A 20941-nucleotide genomic window follows, 5' to 3' on the forward strand; every position below is an offset into this window, starting at 1 on the left:
CCACCCCAGCAAATCAAAGCCATTGGAGCTGTGAGAGTGACAGATGTCAACCTCAACACATAATGAAATAGGATGTGCTGGAGGGACAGATACATAACCCAGAGGCTCCCCACACCTTGGAACAGGATCCCACTCCATGTTAGGCAGAGCTCCTCACTGACACCCCTCAACAGGAATATTGCCAAGTTGATGGATGATCATAGATGTACACTGGGGGTCTTCACTGTGTCACATCCAGACAGAGGCACAGTAAAGAAAATCATAAATGGCCATAATATTCACATAGCAAGGGGCGGCGAAAGACACACACACTCTGGCTAGGCTTACTAATGCCCTAGGGTGGATAGCCCAGTATGAACCTATGAACTTATGAAGATACAAATTGTACAGGACACTAAGGATAATCACAAGGCTTACTCAACTGATGGTAGGAACCATGTGGGGAATTCACAGATATGCTCCGAATCACACAGATATTACAAACAACATACCAAACACACACACATATTGCCAACATACAACCTGACAGGTGCAGTGCAAACCCCCCCCAGAATGCAAAATATCTATCCCAGCAGACTGCTGGCCCCCTGACATTGCAGATGCTGAGGTAACAGCCATCATCTACAAAGCAAAACACACAGCAGCAAAGGTATGAGATGGTGTCCTGGGCTGAGGCCAACATGGACTCCAAGAAGAATGGAATGCCAAATCACACTACTGCTCAATGTCAGCCTTACCACAGGATATGTACCCAAAGAGCAGTGTACAACAACAGTGGTCCTTCACAACAAAGGTGTTGCCTGAATGGATACTGCAAACTACCACCCCAGGATCCTGACAAGCTTGGTCTGCACAGCTATGGAAATGATCAGCATGTACCACAGACATAAAGCTATCGGGGACCTACTGACACCGGACCCTACCCAGTGTGGCTGTCATAAGTGCAGATCCTGCCCCTAAGCATGTTTGACCCATTTGAAACAGTCATTAAGGTCATCGATGAGGGTAATGTGGTCCACACAGTGTAGCTGGACCATGCAAATGCTTCCAGACAATACCCTATGTGTTCAGTATGGATATGTTCACCAGCTTAAATATAAACCCTTATGTCAGTAGAGGGGTTGCAAACCAGACCAAGGACAGAACTGACATGGTCAGACATGCTGCATCCATGTCAGACTACAAACCAGATATAAGTGGCATCCCACAAGGCTTGGTCCTGGGACCTCCCCCATTCTGTATATATGTCCCATAGGTACAGGCCAACATGGAGGGACTGTGACTGAACATGTATGCAGAGGAGTACAAACTGCCCACCATATCTGACCCTCAGCTGACACAAGCAACCCACAAAAGGGCCACATAGAAACAGACAACTGGTGCCATAGCCATGTCAGCAAGCTAATTGCAGAAATGTGTATAGAAAACCACAATGGGTATACATTAAGTGCCCACCAATTGCCACACAGGTGTTAACCCATTACGTACCTAACATGTAATGAGAGACCTGGGGACACAAGGTGATAGATATCCTGCATTGGACAAACATGTGGCTGTAGTGTTCACAGAAACATACCATATACCCACCCAATCATGAAGGTTGTCAGACCTAGATAAGGAGAGGTCAATGTGGCTCTGCAGTCATCCTTCATCAGCGTCACAATTGACTACAATAGCCCCTGTGGGATGTACCTCAGCAGACACCTCCATCAACTGTAAAGTCCACAACAGTAACTCACCAGGAGTAGCAAAGAGCATGAACAGATGCCATGTGTTGCCTGATTAAACAAACTGCAGCTCCACACACTGCCATACTGCCCACCCAGAGGCAAGCTGTGCCTGATGTATGAAGCCATGTCCAAGCTGGAATCAGTGAACATGCTGCACCTTGTACAATCTGAATGGCAGTGAGCTATGTACATGAGAGACCTGAACCCCAGCACTGACATACATAGGACAAGCTGTACTGAATGATCCATAACACAGAAGCCACCCCCACTCTTGAGTAAACACCCAGTACAGGTTAGCCAGAGAGTCATCCATCGACACCCCTCAAGAGGAATCTTGATGAGTGGATGGGAGATGGTAGGTTTACCCTGGGTATCACTGTTATGTCATAGGTAGACGGAGGCACAGTATACTAACCATGACATATGTCATGGCAAACTCCAGTTACAATGTGTGTCGAAAGGGCAAACACACTCTCTGACTAGCATCAGAAATGGCCTAGGGCACATCGCTAGTGTTTGCCAATGTCCACCTATGTTGTGGAATACACTACCAATGTTGGACAAGCCTGGTATAGGTAGTCCATATCTGAACATAATGCAACATGGTCATATGTGCACAACTGGCCCCTACACAGTCTCTTGTGCTCACTATGAAGATGTCAAGCAGTGATAGGACTAAAGCCCATGATACTGTCCACCACAGTGAAAGTACTGAACCAGTACACTATACGGTACTACAGTGTTAGGTCATTATGAAAGGATGTCGACAACTGTATGCAAAGTATCGCATGCAATCCCTGCAGGCACAGTATAATCCCTGTTGTGGTCAGACACAAAGCAGTTGGCCAGTAAGTACACAACATGACACCCAACACACAACCATAAACGTGAGATATTGTTGAAGTTCACACTCACCCAAATATGTGGTGGACTGCAGAGTTCAACATATGGAAAGCTCACACTGGGCATGCTCACACACTTTGATAAATGAGGCATATGTCAGACAACATGCCATGGAATGGCTGAACTGGGCATGCTCACACACTTAGGCCATATCTCCATTTAGCAGTTGGCCACACATATCTGGTATTTGTACGCGTCATTCCAGGAACCGACCACAACACAGCAATCTGCCCAGTGCACACAGTAAATGACTACAGAGACATAAGTGATATAGTGGATTGCCCTCATATTCAAACATCTTCCACAGATACACAAGTTGTTCATAGGAACAGGGAATGCTATGGCAATAAAGACCTGCAAACCGTCTAACAGCAACAAATATTGTGCATCTGACAATTAAACATATGGTTGTAGAGGTCAATACTAGGCTGTTTGCCCTAGGGAATGACAGCTTAGCCAGAGTGTGCTTGGCATCTGCATCCCCAGTACAATAGGCTACTGTGCCACTATAAAGTAGGTCACAAAAGGCAACGTGTGAGGCTAGTGTGCTGTGCCTCTATCAGGAAGGGACACAGTGGAGATCCCAGGGTATGAATGTGCTAAGCCACATCCATGTTGTTGGTGTATGCTGGAAGAGGGTTGCTGAGGACCTCTAACAGTAAGTGGGCATCAATAACAGACTGAGGGGAGCCCTATCTGCATTGTCCAGACAATTCCACTGTCAACACTGTGTTGTGATGATTATGTGGGATTGAAGTGTCGTGCCGGTACTGTTCAGTGATGCCCTCCCTCTGTGGGCTACAGCCCTGCAATGTATTAGCTCACTTTGTCTGTTGGATGGCTCATATATGGCTGGTGTACACCTGACAGGTGTCCTGTTGTGGAGCAGTCATGGGTATATGTGGGATAGCATGATCAATGCAAACCTTACACATGCTCATAGAATGCAATTGTCAAGGATTATGCAGAGTGGCCAGTATAGTCCCCCAGCATGGGTCCTTTGAAGTCGTCCACCCCAGTCTTCACAAGTGTAGAGTCTGCTTGTGCTAAATACAGTTTGTTTGCAGTGACAACCTTGCGTGGAGGTGGGGATGGGATATGGATGTCCAGGGAAAGGTGGGTATGGTCAGATATCAACAATGGTGGTCTACCTCTGGAGTGGAACAGTGAGTACCCATGTTGCAGATGGACAGGTGCAATATGTATTCCCCCATGTGGCTGTGGTGAGTGGTTCTGCCATAGCACATGGACCCACAAATTGTAGTGGCTGTAGGGTAATGTTGTAGAGGCCTGAGTAGTTCCCACACACAATATGCCTGTACCTGATGTTAACAACTGGAATGGTGTATGTGAACACCTGCATATCCGGCACTGTTCCCAGGAAGCAAAGTGTGTGTCCTGGATGTGGGAGTGGTGTTCTGGACTGGTTGTGTTGTGTGTTACAGGTCCTGTGGTCACAAAGCATGGTATAGAACATAACCTGCCAGTGTGATGTGCATATCTGACCCTGAAGTAGGTGGCTGCAAATGCATATATATGCTATCCCCCACCTGACAGGTAGTACTAGATGTACATACCTCTGTAGAAATAAAAATGTCAGCACCCTATAAATACTGCAGGTGCAGAACAGATGCCCAGTAATTTGGATAGCGTGCTCTGCTAATGCGTCTCCCTCCAGTGCCATAATATAGTTAGGTAGGAGTTTGAACCATGCAAATGCTCAGTGTGTGTGTGTGTGTGTGTGTGTGTGTGTGTGTGTGTGTGTGTGTGTGTGTGTGTGTGTGTGTGTGTGTGTGTGTGGGTGAGCAGGGTTAGTGTGTGTGCAAGTCTGTGTGAGGGAAATGTCCCTTTTGGCAACTGGGAAAACACTCTACAGGATGCACATTCCCCTGTCTAAGCACTGATGATGTCAGCACCCTATAAGTACAGCTGGAGAACGGAAACCTCCCAGTAATCCGAATAGCGCACTCTGCTAATGCATCTCTCTCAAGTGTCATAACATAGTTAGGTAGGGGTTTGAAACCTGTGAAGGGCAAGTGTGTGTGTTTGAATGAGGGGAGTTTGTGTGTGTGCGTTTCTGTATGAAAAACATGTGCTTTTTGGCAATCAGGAGAACACACTACATGATGCACATTACCCTTTCCAAACACTGATGATGTCAGCACCCTATAAGTACAGCTGGAGAAAGAAAACCTCCCAGTAATCCGAATAGTGCACTCTGCTAATGTGTCTCTTTCAAACGTCATGACATAATTAGGTAGGGGTTTGAAACCTGCAAATGGCAAGTGTGTGTGTTTGGACGACGTGAGTTTGTGCATGTGCATTACTGTATAAAAAACATGTGCTTTTTGGCAATCAGGAGAACACACTACATGATGCACATTACCCTTTCCAAACACTGATGATGTCAGCACCCTATAAGTACAGCTGGAGAAGCAAAACCTCCCAGTAATCTGAATAATGCACTCTGCTAATGCATCTCTCTCAAGTGTCATAACATAGTTAGGTAGGAGTTTGAAGCCAGCAAATGGCAAGTGTGTGTGTTTAGATGAGGGGAGTTTGTGTGTGTGCAATTTTGTATGAAAGACATGTGCTTTTTGGCAATCAGGAGATCACACTACATGATGCACATTACCCTTTCCAAACACTGATGATGTCAGCACCCTATAAGTACAGCCAGAGAAGAGGAACGTCCTAGGAATCTGAATAGTGTGCTTCGCTAATGTGTCTCTCTCACATGTCGTGACATAGTTAGGTAGGGGTATAAATCCTGCAAGTGTGTGTGTGTGGGGGGTAGTAGTGTGTGTAATAGCAAGTGTGAGAGAACAGATCCTTTTGGCAAATACTACAATACACTAGATGCTGCATATTCCCCCAGTAAACACAGGGGATGTCACCACACTATCAGTACAGCCAAACAGGGCTACTTGCCCAGTAATGCCAATAGTGCGCTCTGCTACTGGGTCTATTACCACTGTCAGAGCACAGATAGGTATGTTTTGGAAACCCACAACTGCCACGTGTGGTTGTGTCACACAATATGACTATGTGTAGGTTGTTGTTCATAACAATGCATGCCATTGCCTAAACCAGCAATGGCAATGCACACATGATGTATGTGTGACACATACACATATATACCTGTGACCTTCAGTAGTTACCATGTCTGACACATGCCTCAAGTGGATAAATGGTATTCACAATGCATAACATTATGACTGTGTCTTACTGTGCAGGGGCTGCACGCGGTATGTGTCTATACAGTGTGGGTTGTATATGGTATAATACCAACAGCAGCGGATACACATCTGGTCTGGGCCATATAGTCTACATGTAGTCGATGAACAGGTGCTGCATGTTCCCACCTGTTGTGGGAGTGGTAACATGTTGTTCCACTGCAATTCAGTGACTACATGCTGGGAACCTTTCAGCTAGTGTGTTGTAGCTACAGTAATGCTCACGCACAATGTTTGGCTGGATGCAGTCCAGCCATATAAAGACATTTCTAGAGACTGTCATATTGCCAGTGTTGGTAGGGAGGATAGGTGGGTTTCCTGTGTATGGGAGGATTGTGTGTGCCAGGCTATGAACCATAAGGCAGTCCAACACACTGTTAGCTGCTCATGGATAGGCCCTGATGCTTTGTGCTGTGCCAACAACCTGGAGGTGTGTGTATCTGTGGTGCCTTGAGATACCACCCCCCTGTCCATGTGTGTTACATGTGTAGGGGACGACAGGCATGGTATGAGGTATAACCTGGCAGTGATGGGTTGCACCTGTGAGCCATGAATCAGGAATCTGGTACTGCACAGATATTGCAGTTCACCGTGCTGAGGACAGTGTCCAGTGCATGCATCTTGTGGTGTACACTGCTGGTGTTGTGTAGCATCACTGTTAGTGTCCTATCCTGTGTGATACCCACAGAGGTGGCTATGTAATCCATGTCCTGCAGCAAAAGGCACTATGTGTGTATCAAGGGGCTTTGCCAATATACAATGGTCCATGGGTGTCACGTGCAAGCTGCCCCTCGCAAATCATTGTGGCTTCCCTAGCATGTAAGCACACGTTGACAGCCATTGGATACCCTATGAATGACATTGGAGATTGAGCAGAATGTAGACATAGAACACCCTTCCTACATATTGTGGTAGCATACCTGGTGAGGGTATGATGACAACAAAGATCAGGCTCATACTGGCCCGTGCCACATGCTGAGAGATCCTTTCTATGTTCCGTATCATGTAGTCCAGAGAGATATGTCTCAGGTCATCCATAGTGGCATGGAAAATGACTGAGTTATATGTGTCCATGCCTCTGACTGACCTGTATGCATGTGTTTTGTGGTGGACCATAGTGCCCCACTGGCATATCACTGTGACCTTCACCATGTACAGCCTGTTGAGTGGGACCCCACTGCAGTGGCCAAGAGAGGTACCTGACACATCTGTAGCAGGTGTGTTGTGTAGCCCTACAGGCTGCGAGTGTGTGGCACACGGGATGTGTGTGCCATGTGTGGCATGTGCTCTGTTCCGATGTAATGTATGCCTGTGTGCCAGCTGCGGAGGTGTGTGATGCTCAGGCAGGATGCTATTCTGAGTCTCCAAGTATGCCCCAGTGTGTTCGGATTGCTGTCAGTGTGGATCTATGTCAGACTGGTATTGTAGTCACTGTAGTATGTCATGCCACCTGACAGGGTATGGCAGTACTGGGTTCAGAGTGCTCAGTTCCCAGATTGGATATGGGGTGGCATCCCACACATGTGTTGTACGTTCCTGGCCAGGGGAGAGGGTTAACTGCATACATGTGGCAGCTGTGACATTGCCACATGACTCACATAAACCACAACTGGACCATAGAGGTGATAATCAGGTTACCTTTGCACATGCTACCATAGTAGTGTGATTGCCATGGTGATTAACAACACATACGGCCAATGGGGAACAACATACTGAAGGTGAGTATGTGTGGGTGTACTGCTACTGATTTCATAGCACTGGCATATATGACTGCACACGTGGGTAAATGCCAGGTAAGTCATGTGCAATGTGTCACAGGCAACGTACATGTGAACAGGACAGACAGTGACGTTCTGTCATGTGGAAAATTGACATACATATAGTACGCTATGCAGATGTCACTAGGAGTCCACAAAAGCTCTGTAACTCTGCATTGCAGGTGGAAGCAGTGTTCCAGGGAAACCCAAGCAAACATGCATGTAAACAAAGCTACAGTAAGCAGGGCTGGAAGTAGTCCATTGTACAACAAAGAAGGGGTAACACTTACAGTAGGTAACAGTGCAAATATGTAGGCACTATCAACATGTATCCAGGAATGCACAGCTCAGATGTCCATGGTAGAACTGATATTATGTCATAGTTAATTGTGATTTGTATTACATTGGTACTGCACACATATCAACATGCGCAAACATCCACATTGCATAGTCATTGTGGGCAACATGCCACCATTACTGTACATGTCCATCTTTTCGTATCACTACTTGCATTAGCTTCTCCCCTGTGCTACCTATGTATGTGGCTATCTGTTGATATCCTTACCACCGGTATGCAATAATGTGCAGCTGTTACACTATGGTACTTACTATGGGTGTAGATAACAATTCAGGACAGTCATACAGTTACTGCATCAGGCATGCTGGGATATACACACAGTCATATCAGCACACTGTACTGTTACCAACATGATACTAGTAATACACTTCTATGTAGTCACCCTGTGCATCAGCAATGTGTTTACCTGTTCCTCCACTGATGTTGAAGATTGCAGGAGGTGGCACAGTTTCATCATATGAACAGGGTGTGAATTAGGTATGCCTGAGTCTGCCACTGATACCACCAATTGACATGTGTGTATATGTGTGTTGGTGAGGGACAGCAGTACAGGGTGGGGCACTGTTGGTGCAGTGTGTGCATGTATGTGGTAGCCCTAGGTGTTAACATTTCGCATGTGTGTATACATGCACACAGTTCCACCTCATGGCTGCCATATACTGGAGTTTGTGGACAGCCACAGACTGCCCCTGGCAGGTCATACAGATCAGTGTCTGTGGGCACGGACACGGTACCTGTGCCTGGCAGGGATGCTACGGACTGTATCTGGTACTAAGCCAGACTGGGTACTGCCATCAGAAGTGGGAGTGTGTTGACTGGACACAGGTCCCTGTTGGGACTGTCCAGAGCCATGTGCACATGGTCTCCTGGGGTGTTCTGATGACAGAACAGACCCAGCATTGCTGGGGCTGCTGCTGGCACTATGGGGGCATCCGCGGGCCTGTTGTCATCTGCACCGACTGCCAGCTGCTGCTGTTGCTGGCATACGGCCATGTTGATGCCGCAACTGTCCACCATTGCCCTGGCTCATGGACATGTGGTTGTGGAACTGCTGTAATATGTCACCACAACGTCTGTCTATGACATCGGTAAAATTATGGATAGAATCCGCGATGTCACGCATACTGTCAGTCATGGCTGTGCGGCATGCTCTCAGCTCCCTCAGACCCTGTCTGGTGTACCTTTCCATACGCGACTGTGCCTGCATGACAGCCCGAAACATAGCTGAAGTTGACAGACCTCTTTGGGCACGTCTGCCAGAGGCAGTACGCCCACGGATGCTCCCACGAGAACCCATGGGCAACTGTCTGTGTGGTACCATCGCAGGACCCTGCACATGGCTGCTGTGTGAGGACGCATGTGCCACAGATACCACATTATGCTGGTCAATGCCCACTGTATCCTGTCCATCACCTAGGAACAATGGTGACATAGGATGTACTGGCAGGATGACTGTGCGCAACGATGGGGTTGACAGCTGTGTACTGTCAATTGGCTGACCAATGACGGACCCTGACACACCTTCCTGTGCCATTACACAGATATCATCATTATCAGTACCTGTGGCACCAGATTCAGGTGCCCTGCTGAGGGACACCAGAGCAGCACCAGAACCTGTGGGAGGAAGACAGGAAACACAGTTTACAATGTCTACACAATGTTACCAGTGATGCACTAATGCACACATGCAAACATGCACACGTGGACACATGCACACATGCACACATGCACACGTGGACACAGGCACACACGCACACATGCACATATGGACACATGCACACATGCACACATGCACACATGCACACGTGGACACAGGCACACATGCACACATGCACACATGGACACGTGGACACATGGACACATGCACACATGCACACATGCACATGTGGACACAGGCACACATGCACACATGCACACATACACACATGCACATGTGGACACAGGCACACATACACACATGCACACATGCACACGTGGACACAGGCACACATGCACACATGCACACATGCACACATGCACACATGCACACCCCGCAGTATACACACAGAGCACTACTGAGTTACACTAGTATTACTAGCACTATCAGGACTATTATAGGTATTGTTAAAACACACTCACCAGCATGGATGGGCTGCCTTGCAGTAACACCGGAGGGACCTGCAGAAATGAGGGGATTAATGTCAGTGGGCACAACTGTGCCATTGATACTGCATATGATACAGTGCAGTAGTACACCAGTTGCCTTTCACATGTCAGCTGCTGATATTGGCAATATCACACCTGCACAATTACATACTATGTTGACAGCTACATACCACGGACACACCTTACACATGCATAAACTAACAGTGTACAGAACAGTCAAGTGTACATGTGGCATATTACCTGCATGCTCCATGTCGTGTTGCTGTGTGGATCCAGCCTCCATCATGATGCAGGTGTGTTGCTGTTGATGTTCCTGGGCTGGAGCCACAACACTTAGGAGTAGGCCCTCCAGTCTGGTGAGGGGGGGATGTGTGGCCACCCCACCTCCTGTGGCGACCTGTTGCCTGTGGATATCCGATGCACACTGACGGACATTTCTGATTAAATCACTGCAGCAATGTCGTACCTGCTCATATGTCCTATTATGCGTGCCAATGTCATTTACCCTACAGACAAGGTCTTGCCACAGTGCAACCCTCTCCTGCTGATTCTGGCTGGTGCGGGAAAACAGTATGCCATAATCCCACACCAGGCTCTGGTGTATCTCTTCATCTTCTGCAGCAGAGTAGGCAGGATTTCGCTGACGAGCCATGTCCCTGGAAGAGAACACAACCAGGATATCAGCAGACTATGTCAGCAATATATGGCACACATACTATACATGATACTCAACTGTAGTGATATACTACTACTCCCATATGTAGCACGTGTGTGTCTCTTGGTGGATACACAAGTACATGGCCAGATATCAGTGCTCAGCCAACACCTGTGCAACAATACCTGCCACATTCCATACAACATAGTAGCATGCCCCATTGGTCAGCACTCTGAAACAGGTCCAATGCACAACCTCACTCTGGGGGTTCATACCAAGGTACTGTATGTGGAACGCCATCCACTAGTGTGATCTGGACACAAATTACTCAGCCTGGATATACATATCCCATCACCACCACCACCAGCACAGTAGACTACTTTGATATATATGTGATTAGACATATATTCACTTGTTAGGACTGACATGGTATCCATGCAGCCCACTGGGTCAGTGGAAGCCACAACCCACACTGCTGACCCCTTTGCGAATGCTTCCCACAGACATCCAAAAGAATGCATGGAACATGCACACACATTTCTAACCCAGACCCTATGCACAAAGGTTAGGCATCCTGTCTGGTGGACCCCAGCCAAAGGCAGATTTTATAACGATAGAAGGAGGCTACTGCAGGACAGAGCAGATTCACATAAAGGGAAGGCATCTGTGGTCAGCACTGGTAATAAGCTACGGTCTCTCATAACAACATCCACGGCCTACTCTGGGAGGGAAATGGCCACGAACACTATAGATAACCACAAGGCCTTCTTCAGTTATGTTAGACATATGGACCAAACCCCTCAGAAATGCTCTGAGTTACTACACAGCTACTTAACATTCACTGAACACACAGATATTGGCAACATTCTGGCAGACAGGTTCAGTGCACGTATCCCCCCTCCTTTTCCCCCACACCTAGAAATACTTATCACAGCTGAATGTAACCTCCCTATCATCTCAGATGTCCAGGTGAGGGCCGCCCTCAGCAAAGCAGAACACACAGCATCAATGTGACCTGATAGTATCCCTGGATGTGTGCTACGTGAACTCCAAGAGGAGATACAACCGCATATAAAACTAATATTTAACCTTGGCTGTACTACGGGATATGTACCTGAACACTGGCATACAGCAACAGTGGTCCCACTCCACTAAGGAGGCACCTCTACTGACCCTGGGAACTACCACCCAATAAGCTTAACCAGCCTGGTCTGCAAAGCTATGGAATGATTCATTATGGGATGCATATACAGCAATATTGGGTACCTGCAGACACTTGATCCCACCCAGTTTGCCTTTGTGATGGGCTGATCCTGCCTTTTGAACCTGGTTGACCTTTCAAAACAGTCACTACAGCCATTGATGAGGGCAACGCAGTCCATACAGCCTACCTAGACTTGCCTAAGGCCTTCAACACAGTACTCCACTCAGGCATCATAGACAAGCTCATTAGCTTACATGTTACTACATATGTCACATGATGGGTTGCACACTGGTTGACATACAGAATCCATAATATCGATATTGCGGGAGCCATGTCAGACTCAATGCCAGTCACATGTGGTATCCCACAGGGCTCTGTAATAGGACCCCTCTTGTTTGGCATTTACTTCTCAGATGTGAAAGCAAACATGTGCAGGTTGTGGATGACAAAGTTCCCAGATGACTGTGAACTAAGCGCCATAGTCATTACACCAGCTGACACACACATCCTACAGACAGGCCTCACTGAAACAGACAACTGGTGCCAGGATCATGGCCTAACACTGAATGACATGTAATGTATAGTCATCCCCTTTGGGTGAAACTATGTGCACACAACTTATCACATGGACATACCTATAGATACAGACCAATGACACATATGGAGGGTCCACAGTATGTAGACTATTAACTTGTTACTTTGCATTACCTGTGTTTGTCGCAGCTGGTTGCGTTACCATTACTTTAGCTTCCTGCTGCTGCTAACCCAGCTTGGTACTGACACTGCTGACAGCTTCAACTTAGTTTGTGTAACGTGTGTTTTTGTTTGTGTTCTTATTTTCTTTTTTTTTTTTCTCTCTCTCTCTCTGTCTGCCTCCAGACAGTGCAATGAAAGTATTGCATGTGTGGAGTGGGAGTACAGGATGTTTTTGTAGGTATCTGCATAAGTCCATGTGATGACCTCTGCACCAATTGTAAGCCAGCATTTGCTAATTGCATACAGCCAGTTGTGTACTGATTGCAGTTCTCACTGTGATTTCGGGACAGTGCTATAAAAGGGTATGTGAGATAGGCGTTGCCCTTTCAGATTGTAAGGGTGGGGGCCATGCTGGTATGCTGTGGACACTGTTCTGTGAGTGTAAAGCTTAGTATCTCTCTCATGATTCAGGCTGTGTTGTAGATTCACATTTCTCCATTCCTCTCTCCTGTTTCCTGTACTAAGTGTGTATGCACACTGACACCTACAACTATATATATATATATATATATATATATATATATATATATATATATATGTAAATATACATACATTTATATATGTGCATTAGCTGACATTATTACTTACTAGCTACCAACTAGCATGGCTGTTTCTGTTCACACACTACTATTATAGAAATCCACTAGATTTGACAGTAAATATACATGACATGCTTTGTGTACTACACATTCTATATTCCCTTTACATTCATTCCTACTATTACATGATATATTTATTTTAGCACAATGTTCTTATATAACAGTCATGGCTTAGTGGTAAGTCATGGAGACTACAGCTTTCAAGGTCCTGGGTTCGGGACTGACAGTGGGGTTTTATTTTGCTTTTGAACTGACTACAGGACCTGTCAATCAGAGTGACTAAGGCACTTTTAAGCAGTTGTAACCGGGTTAGCGCTGGTTTGCGTGGAGCTCTCGCATGTGCACTGGCGTTCAGCTCAGCGCACACCCACTTACAACCGCTTAACAGTGCTTAGTCTGGCGCACACCCGCGCTATTTTCTTTGAAAGAAATGAAAATGGGGATACAGGAAAGTGGTGAAAAAGGGGTCTCAAAGAGGGTAAGACAGTAGGGAAACAAGCTTGGGTTTTGCAGGAGGGATGTAGGTAAGGCCCATAGCTGCCCATTTCTTCATCAGCAACAGCTGTGCATATGTTTGTAATTTGGTGTGACATTTGAAACCTTCCACACCTGAGAGAGGTGTCAGGACAACAATAATACTTGTTGTACAGCCAATTGTAATTGATAGTTTCCAAGTCCAGCAGACATGTGTGCGGAATGGGCAGCTATGTATGGGGCGTAATTTTTTTGTGGGTACAGAGTGCCTTTTTTTTTTTTTTTTTTTTTCAGGTGAGAGTGGTATGTCAGGTAAAGGAAGTCAGTATAGCTGGGGAGGTAGGTTGGGTAGGTCAACAGACAAGACAAACAAGACGCATACAGGGGAGGTGTATGACACATGTGGGGGGGTTACACAATTGACGGGGATGGATGTTTGGATATCCAGAGCCCATGAGCCCACAGATGGCAACAGTGGAACTGATATCCCCACCCATGGGCAGTTGCCACTGTTCCTTCACTGCCCAAGATGGGGCTGTGCTGGGGGCTGTGTAGGCTGGGCAACAGGCATGCCCGTAAGTTGTGCCACCTGTCCCTCAAGCTGGCGTAGGGGCCCAAGAATATAGTCCCGGATCTCCCTACGCACCACAGTCCGGACGCTATGGAGGGTGAGTGGTGGTTCTCCTCTGGCCACACTTGCAGAGGGGGGATGGGCCCCATCCCCTTAAGCGCTTCCACCCGCAGGTGGCACAGGGCCAGCAGAAGAGGGTCCAGACTGGGCACTAGTGCCAGGTGCACTCGCCAGCTGAGGTGGGAGAGGTGGGTCCGCTGGAACCCGCCTTCCCTGTCGTCCTATGTTTTGCATTATGTCATAACAGTTTGGGTTAGTAACATACAATACCATTCGCAATTAGTTGTAACAGCATGCATTAGTATTCCCATTAACCAAACACCCAGATATTCACACCATTGCACAGCGAGCATAACACATACATAATTTGAACAGCAATACACAGTTTAACAACATGCAGGGTTGATTGATGGCAACAGGCCAACAGGGCAGATGCATCAACGTACATGCAAATATTTATTACCCAACAGGACAAATGTCCAGGGGTGTTAATTGTGATTGCACATACCAATTTCACGTGGAATGGATTATATGTGGTTATAGGGTGGGGTGAAGAAAATATTATTAACACCTTCGAATACCAATACATATGCTGTACATTTCTAATAGCTGCAGATATATACACACTACTGTTCTAACTACAGTTTCCTATATGATAACTACTTCAATTTGGTGATAGGACTGTTACTGCTACATCAATATACATTTTATTGTTATTCATACACGTTCATATCTGGCTTTGTTCAGCTACATCATCCTGCTACATTTGCTTTATATAGCTATAAACAACTGTGGATGTTTGGTATTTCAGACAATCATACTATCTGCATATTGCAGACTGAGAGCAACATATCCAGATTTTGGGATACACATTCCAGCTGCAGCAACACTTTGAACACATTTCACAGTTTGGTTCTGCTTGTCACATTCATTTCATTCTGTACTGACTGCAGTATACTTTATTCAGGGGTTATTACTACTTTATTGGTGGATTCATAACTCTTTCTCACACTCTCTCACTTGTTTTCATTTTACTATCCAGGATGGTACTTACTTCTAGGCTTTATTGACATGTTTTACCTGTAGTTATTACAATCCTTTCCAGCAGTCTCACTTCTGTCATGTTTCAGTATTTCAACAGGGATATATTTCACACATGTGATTTGCTCATCTTCTGCAGCTGTACTTTTCAGCCTGCTGCAGGTTGTGTACTATTATATTACAGGTGGGGCATCTTTATTTCAGACATTTTCATTTTTCTGTTTGGATTACAGACAGCAACACACTTTTGTAATCAAGCAATACTTGCAAACACTCTTACACTGTTACTTGCACATTTTATTACTTAGTGACTACACTGCACTCTTTTGCTAGCTGTCATACTTTTATATTTCTTTACTGTTACTGGGAGAGGATTACTGACCTGCCTGGCGGCGCAACCGCACCAGCCTATCGCCATACGCTCTGCGGTTCACAGAACGGACACCTGCAGCTGTAATATAAATGAAGTAATATTGGAATACACATCTCCATAATATCAGCTAGTTTAATTTCTTACATACATAATTAAATGTAACTTACTCAGTAGTGGGGCGTTGGGCATTTGCCGGGCCTCCTGGATCCAAAGGTTCAATTGGTCCTGCTTATGTCTCTTCAGGTCCGCATGGTGGTGATGGACCTGCTCACCAGTCCTTGGAATCCCTGTGGCACTGGTGAGATCATGAGCCAACCGGTCTCACACCTCAGCCCTATATGCTCCCCAAAGGACCTGGCACTGCATGAGTTGGGCCTCATGATTGTGGACTAGGAGCCAGACCATATATCTGGACTCCTCAATGCCCCACCTCTGTGCTTGAAAGCAACTACCCTCATCTACTCCTGACATTCTGGCTGCAAGTTAGTTCTACAATCATTTATGCTGTGTATTCCCACCTATGGGGCTTATATATGCCGTGTTTCCCGCACTTATCTGTGATTGGCCATTTTGGAATTGTATCAACTTCACAAAACCTGCTTTGTCATGCTCCACTTTCTATTCATTCCTATATATTTGCTATTACTGCATTTCTAAGTACAGCTGTCATGGCTTCGTGGTTCAGTACCTTGACTATGGTGCATGGTATCCTGGGTTCGAACCTGGCCACTGCTTTTTATATTTTATGACTGTCTAGACAGGCTAGTGGGGGTGTGTCTGTGTAAAGGCAGTTTTGTTACAGCTTGCTCAACGTTGCCCATCGGTTAGCTTGTTGGCGCGGTGCGCAGCTCCGCGCAAATGACTTATGCTAATTTATGCTTCATTTGGCTGTCAGCACGCATATTACGCTCAGCTAGGAGCACACAGTTTCAGCATGTTAAACCACTGCTCACCTACGGGCACTCATTTTACACCTGTTAAACCACTGCTCACCTACGGGCAGATGCACTCACCTTGTTAAACTGTAGCTCAGCTATAGGCACATCTGGCATTTTTTATTATTTTGTTATCTCACATTTCTTCAAATTAAATGGCCTATTTCATTACATTTTACATAAAATATAATTTTATATGTGTACATATATGTCAGGGACTTGTTTCATGCTTATTTTACTAAAAATAAAAATTGATGTTGGGGCTCGAACCATGACTGCCTGCTCTTCAGCCGACGTCTCTACTGCTACGCTATTGCTTTTTGGCTTACTTTACATAGTTAGTTCTTATATGCTTTTCCACTTACTGCTAACTGTGGCTGAGCTACGGGCACGCCCGCGCAAACGAGCGCACTCACGGGCAAACATCTTTACAATTTAAAAAAAAAAATAACATGTTCATTTATATATTTTATGTTCATAGTCTATGGGGGCATGTGTTGTGTTGTGTTTATTGACATTTCCATGGACTCTGTCATGGGTGTTTACTTTGGGCACTTTTACTCTTCTGAGGGCGTGTCCACTTGCAGGGCTCGGCCTACGGACACGCCCCCTACTGTCTTCCACGGACCGTGTTAGCCTTAGGTGTGATTCAGCATTCCCTCATGCATATGCATGACATGCTGACGTCACACCGTTTAACTGCAGCCTCCGTGTAAGCCTTGTATCTCTTACATGAAGGCTTCGTGAATCCTTCCCATGGTATCTGACTAATTAAATGACTAAGTACACTTAGTATGGTAACTCTGAAACCCATTCCCTTCTGGTGTCCCACGAACAATGTTTTATAGCCTTTAACTAGAATTGGATCTGTACTGAAAAGTTTTAATAAGTCAATTAATAGTGAAGCTGCTATTATTCCAAAGTAAGATTTCAACAAATGAAAAATGTAAAAACTAGCAAAGTCTTGGGGCTCTTGGTTTGAGTAGAACCAATGGTGATTGGCAGAACTGGCATCAGATGTGTGTGTGTGTGTGTGTGTGTGTGTGTGTGTGTGTGTGTGTGTGTGTGTGTATACATATATATATATATATATATATATATATATATATATATATATATATATATATGTGAAGGCAGTGATTGCCCTGTAAATATACCTTTCTGTTTTGAAGGGGTATGATTTGGTAGTAGTTGGACAGCCCAAGTAATTAAGAACATAGATATTATTTATAGCTTGATTGATCATTATGGGCACTTTGAATGCAATGTCAATTGTGGGATGGGCTAATATAGTCTTCTGGAAAGTTAGCTATTGCTAAAATAGTAGTTTTGAGACTGGTAAGAAATCTACGTATCAGAGTGGCAGGGACAGATGAGTTCTATACTATCTTGTAAATTAGAGGCTGGGGGAAGTATTGATGCCACAGTTATTCAATAATGCTCATTATTACTTTGCAGATAGATTGGGTAATGGTCAAGGACTGTTTTTTTTCCTGAGTTGATAACTTGGTTAATATTTCAAATTGTTCGCTTTTTGTTAATTCAGATTAAACTGGGTGAAGAACATTTTCTTACTAGACAGTGATAGTGATGAGTTTTATTAATTGATTCCTGGTGCACCAGTAGAGATTTTGGTATCCGCCACTGTTTTTCTCTAATTATTTTTATTAAGAATTATAAATTAATAACAAAGGATATCATAACAGCATATGTGTGTGTGTGCATGTGTGTGTGTATATATATATATATATATATATATATATATATATATATATATATATATAAAGTCTTTCCGCTTTTCCCAGTTAGGGGTCGCCACAGCAGAACTCCAGTCTTATAGTGATTGGCAGTGGATTTTTATGGTGCTGAGTTGGCAGCCCGATGCCCAACCTTCAAGGAAGGCACTCCCATTCACGCACACACCTACCTGCATGTCTCTAAATGTAACTCAACCGTGGGGAGGAAATGCAGACTCCACACAGAACGCACTCCAGCTGAGAATCGAACAGGAGAACCTCTTGCTGTGAGGCGACAAAGCTAACCTCTGCACCACCTACGCGGGCACACACACACACACACACATATATATATATATATATATATACATATATATATATATATATACATATACATATACATATATATATATATATATATATATATACAGAAATTGCATTTATACATAAATGGCACCAATCATCAACAGACAAAAAAAACACTTACAAAAACAACTATTTACAAGGTGTCTACTTATATAAGTATAGTAACAAATCACATATTTAACAACTTTATATATCATAACTGATTTAATGCCTATTCTCTTGAATTCCCTCTATGAATTTAAAGAATAAATGATTCTAGTGGTTCTTTCTTTAATTGACAGAATCTCCAGTTGACACGTTTCGGTTGTAAGTTTATACAATTCTTTCATTGTTGGACTAATACTGCTTTTCCAGTTTTTTTTTTTATCACTTTCCTTGTAATTGTTAGAAAAGTCCAAAGAAGACAATACTCAGCTTTCTTGACACATACAGGAATTTGAGTATTAAACAAGATTAATGATTTAACTTAAATTTGTCATTGAATAGGGCTTGTAAAAAACAATTAACATTATTCCAGAAAGGTTTAATTATATTGCATTCACAAATCATATGTTGCAAACTAGGCATAACATCTAATCCACATCTCCAACAACCAAGTTTTTTTAGATATTCTATTTAATGAGGTGAAATAAAAGCTTTATACATATATTTCTATGAAAATAGTTTCCACCTTAATGAGATTGTGGTCTGTGTAGACGGTGTAAGTATTATTTTTCTCACTTTCACTTTGGTGATAATTGTTAATAGTTACAAAATAGTCCCAACAATTATCTTTACAAAAATCTGACTTAATTTTAATAATTGTATAAATCCTGGATAAACAGCCTTTCTCTGGAGAATTTTGATGGATTGATAGTCTCAACTATTCTATACATTTTGGAATCTCCTTTTTTATTGATATTTGCATCAAAGATAATCTCCTGTCTATAGCATATCTATGATTTTGTATATCTAACCACGTTTCAGAATTTAAATTGAATTTACTTAATATAAAATTTAGTGAGTAAATCTTTTCATTGTCCATTAATTGAAACCAAGATATTGTTTTTCTTTAAATTTATTAATTGAAAATGTACTAAATGTAATAATATTTTGTGTAATATCTTTCCATTTAGCAGAATAGTTTTTATTCTTCCATGAGATGATTGTTTTTATAATGACTGAAGTTGAATATAGTTCTATAGCTGGTAAACTTATTCCTTCACTCGACTAGCTACACTGATGATGTTTAAGTGCTAAACTTGGTCTATTAGGATGCCAAAGAAATTTAAGTATTAGGGTATTGAAATCTTGTGTATGTTATTTAGGCATGGGGAGGGCTAAGGATTGTATTATGTATAGTATTTTAGGCCATATTATCATTTTTATTATTAAAAATCTCTCTTCTATTGTAAATAAGAATTTATTCCATGTATTGCTAAGGGTTTTAATCTTTTCTAAACTTTCACTATAAGTTCTATTTATTATATCTTTAACGTTATTTGATAATATTATTCCTAAGTATCTTATTTTGTCATTAACTAGATATTTAGAATATTCTTTTGACATATTACTAACGTTAGAGGTAATACATAAAATGTTTGTTTTATCATCATTAAATGTAAGATACGAATTAGACTGGAAATTTTTAATAGCTTTGAAAAGGGAATTAAGATAATTTTTGTTGTCTGTTAATGTTAATAAAATGCCATCTGCAAATAAAACTAATTTTAAGTTTAGATTATGACCAAGTTGTACTCCTTTAATTTCTGAATTTATTGCTATGTAGTTTGGGAAAGGTTCTATGATTAAGGTGAACAGTAGTGGCAACGGGGGCAATCTTGTTTCATACCCATAACAATGGGAATTGATTGTGAGACATAAGAACCTATTTTTATGTATGCAAATGATTTAGCATATAAGTTTTTTATAAGATCTTGCAAGTCTATTGGGAAGTTACATTCTTGCAATACTAACAAGACATAATCCCAATTAACTATTTCAAATGCACTATTAATGTTTATGCTTACTAATGTCAAATAATCCTTTATGTTATCAGTATA

This window comes from Protopterus annectens, chromosome 1.part0, assembly GCF_019279795.1.
Source record: "Protopterus annectens isolate FY-2018-M chromosome 1.part0, PAN1.0, whole genome shotgun sequence".
In the NCBI taxonomy this organism is placed as follows: Eukaryota; Metazoa; Chordata; order Ceratodontiformes; family Protopteridae; genus Protopterus; species Protopterus annectens.